Genomic DNA, 4381 nt, shown 5'->3' with positions numbered 1-4381 from the left:
AAGAGTGAATACTGTATCAAACATCCCTAATAACAATAGAACCAGCTTTTGTGAAATACTTTTTCAATGAACCTTTGTCTTTGGGCAGTTCTGCTCAGTCCTATTGGTAGCGCCTCTCAAGCATTTATCAGGTTGGATGCGAAGTATCAACAATTCAACTCACAATCATTTTCAGATCTCTTGAGAGATGTTGAAATGGATCCAAGTCTGCGCTCAAGGACATTCACAGAGCTGTCCTCAAGCCACTGCTTTGAAATCCTGGCTCGGTACTTGAAAGATGAGCCATGGCTCCCAGTCTGAGGTCAAGTTTGCATTCGGGATGTCGTTTTTACTACCAAAAGATTTCTTTTCCATTATGTCATTTCAGATTGTCACGTGTAATTTGTACAATTTTATTGAATACGTTTTGGAACGACCGTAACAGGTAAATGTGGAAAAAGTGAAGAACTGTGACTGCTTTTCAGATGCGCTCCGCTTTGGTTAAATCATTTTTCCTGCCTGTCCTGACAGTTTAGAGGATGTTGAATGTCACAAAGCAATGCCTCTGTCACGAGTCATCAAGGCGTGAGCACTAGTTTCATTTGAATTCAGTTTTCCTTTCATCCATTTTCGGAACCGCATATTACATGCTTTTATTTTACAGTGGTTAACATTTAACACATGAATGGCAGTTATTCATTTTAAAATGTTGAGCAGCCAAATCGCCAAATCTTCTCTGCCAATGACCACAGTTTAGTTTGATGTTGGATGATTTAAGTTTAAAGAAAGAAGACCTTCGCAAATTAACACGTTATATTGAGTCTCAGTATTTGGCCTGTTTTGAAGATTGCTCATTTCTACATTTCATCCAGATTCATCTGTTCTGTATATTCAATCATGAGTTGCATTGTCTGCAGCTGGGTGGTGGCCGCTCATCCCTTTCCTGGACTTCTAAAATAATCTACTGTACAATACACACGCAGCAGGCACCAAAGTCCTCTTTTTTTTTTTTTTCTCTCTCTCTCTCTCTCTCTCTCTCTCTCTCTCTCTCTCTCTCTCTCTCATATCTCCACTGTCGCGCCCCCGGATGACACAATACAGTAGGCTAGGACATATTGTGCCTGGGTTTTTTCCATCCGTTTGAGGCCAAACTTAAGAAAGGAAGCTATATTTATTATTGCATCCTCTCTTTTCATGTCTAACTGTGTCTGCATGCTATCTACGGAATCCGCCACATCCATTATGTCGCTTCCTTTTTCCTTTGCTTCATCCCAACTCACTCATTTAGCTTTTGTGGATTCTGAAAATAAACTCGTTTTATGTACTCTTCTTGCAGTAAGAGAAGTAACGTGCTTTTGGCTCCAAGAAGTTTGTACATGAAGATTCAGGCACGCGTTTGTGAAACGAGGGAAGAATTCAGCCAAATAAGACAGAATTCCTTGTTAAAAATCCACAACAGAACTCAGAACTCCGAGATATGTGTTGTACAATCAGTGGCCTGGGCTTGAGCACCAAAATGGGTTTGCGGCAAGCGAAAAGGGCAAATAAGGTGATGACGGGAGTCAGCATTATGTAGAGTATGTGCTTGGCTAGCTTTACAATTATAATGTTGGTGTCGTTCCAGATATCATGTCGAGGCGTGTGTAATGTCGTTGGCAGTGTTGCAGCTGGTGGTGAGGTCATGTTTTTTTTCTTCTTCTTCTTAGGAAAGGAAGCGACAATCTAGTTCATAGAGGTCGTCTTCAATGTTGCACAAAAAGACATACAGTATCAAGCACAGGAAATGGCTGTCATTTAGATTTACTGAACGCAATGAACTTAACCCAAATTAACATACAGTGATGCCTTGAGATGCGAGTAACAACTTACAATTTTTTTGAGTTATGATCTGGTGGCAGTGAACATAAATCACTTCACAGTAAGCAGCGCTTTTGCAAATACTATTCTTAAAAACGAAAAGAAAAAAAATGGGATAATTACTCATACTTGGGTATGATCATTGCACAGATTCTTATAAATTGATTTAAAAAAATAAAAAAAATCATGAAAATATGTCTTACATGAGATCAATTAGCTCCGTGGTCATCAGGTTAAGTGGGGGTGTTGAGGACACAACTGCAGGGAGGCGAAGCAGGCCTGTGGAAGTTGAGAACAAAAAAGGTCTTTATTTCTAAAAACATAAACTAAGAGGCAATGAGGCAAAAAAGGAACTGATCAAAACACAAATAAACTCCGGGGAGATGAACAAGGTGAACTGGGGCAGAGCACAGGACAGGAGGACGACAGTAACTCCGGGAGGAAACAACAACAACAATGAACCAATGGAAAACAGGTGACTAAATAAACACACTAATTGACAATGACTAGACACAGCTGGGCAAGACAAAAGTGGCAGGGGAAGCTGATTGGTAGATACACTGGGAAGGGAAGACACACGCAGGTGGACAAGGTTAACAACGAGACCAGGGGAGCCAAACCAGAAAGCAGAAACAGAAACATGACAAACTCAAAACCCCAACAAAAGCAACAAAAACCAAAACCCAAAAAATAACAGTGGTGTCCAAACTATGGCCCACCATTCATTTTTAAGCATGACATGAAATGACATGTGCTACCAATACATTTATTTTATATACTGTAAGTGCTTTTCTAAATATACAAATGAAGTGTTTACAATTAAACGAGTAGCAACATTTCTCTTCATCAAGACTGTCATGAATAAAGATAATTAATTTTTGCAAGCAGAAATCTTCTGTGTCAAGGTCCAAATTGTGAAAATATTGCATGAATGATTGCCAAGTAACTGCTTTAAAATAAATAAATAAATAAATAATAATAATAATAATAATAATAATAATAATAATAATAATAATAATAATAATAACAACAACAACAATAATAATAAAGGTCAGCTTCCGACACATTGCTCCTGTTTTTGTCTAAATGTAGATTGGATTCAGCTGCCATTCAGTGTAAGAACTGATGTATTCTAGTGGGTACAGGGTCTCGAGTCTCGACCACTACAAAATATTGTCAAATACTAAACAATTTGCATTGTAGAAAGCTGTTCACGAAGCAGTTTTTCCAAAACAACTGTCACGGGTGAAGGTGTGTGGATGGAACCAAAGGGGGAGAAACACGGCAGGGAGACAAACAGGAAGGACAATATAAGGAACCTAATTTTCAGAGTAAAGGACTGGGTGGGATGTGAGAAGACTGGGGACCTCGGCTTGACTGGGAAAGGGGAAGCTGATTGACATGACTGGACGGGACGTGAGCAGACTGATCGTGACTTGGCAAAACGTGGACAGACTTGGCAGGACGTGGACGTGAGAGAGACAGACACTTGGCTTTGACGTGACAGAGACAGACACTCGGCTTGGAGGTGAGAGAGACACTTGGCTTGGCGGTGAGACACTAGACCAGACATAGAGAAACTTGACCAGACGTTGAGAAACTTGACTAAACGTAGACGCTATCAACACAGTTTAGCAGCTTAGCATCCCAGAATCTTAGCTTACTGGTGGCACTCTGCGTTCCTAAACCAGAGATGTGGTCGCAGTGTGGCTTCTATCCCCTCCATTAAAAAAAGGTAGGTTGGTTGCTTAAAAAGGTTGGACTTCGAACATTTTGTTATCTTTTATTCATTTGCCAAGCCAGACCATTTTTCTACACAGATGGGTTTTCTCAAAATATAGACAAAGGGGGGGATGTCATCGGTTTTTGTGAACTGTGGGCCAAGAAACCCTTTGAGGCTTGTTTATTATTAAGAGATGAATAAATAAACTTGACTTAATTGTCTTAACTTTCAGATTCAAATGAAGACTTGTGTAGGGTAAATAAAAGTTTGCTATAGATGTAAAACACATTTTAGAGGTTTTGAAAAGTACACAGTACGTAGTCCTCGGACATCTCATCCCAAACATCACAAACAGACTCCTCCAAAGTATTCTGACCCCGAACAGAATCTCACAATGAAAAGTTCGACTGTAATAAAACCGGCTTTATTGTTTACTGGCGGTGCACTTAACGACGCGCACTCGAGCTTCCATGCAAGTTGCTCGTTGCTGGGGAATGACTGGAGGTCATGAAAGGCACTCGGAGCCAGCTGACTGACTTCCCCTCTTCTCTGTGCAAAACCAAAACATCAATGAAAAGCTACTTTCTTCCCCACCGCTGAGTGGTGCGACAGGGAGGTGGGAACGCGTGGACAATACAGTCAGCCAACACTGGGCAGACTCACAATGTGAAGTCTCAGTGAAGCCACAAACAGAGAAGCCTTTCTCATGACCCAAGTGTTGCACCAATCAGGCGTCTGCATTTCTCTCCACTCTAATTATGCGAACACATGCAAATTCACGTGCAGGCTTCATCACATTGGATTGAAGGAATGGAAACGACG

Source organism: Festucalex cinctus, chromosome 6 (assembly GCF_051991245.1).
Source record: "Festucalex cinctus isolate MCC-2025b chromosome 6, RoL_Fcin_1.0, whole genome shotgun sequence".
Classification (NCBI taxonomy): Eukaryota; Metazoa; Chordata; class Actinopteri; order Syngnathiformes; family Syngnathidae; genus Festucalex; species Festucalex cinctus.
The sequence above is the reverse complement of the archived record's forward strand: the minus strand, read 5'-3'. Positions refer to the sequence as shown.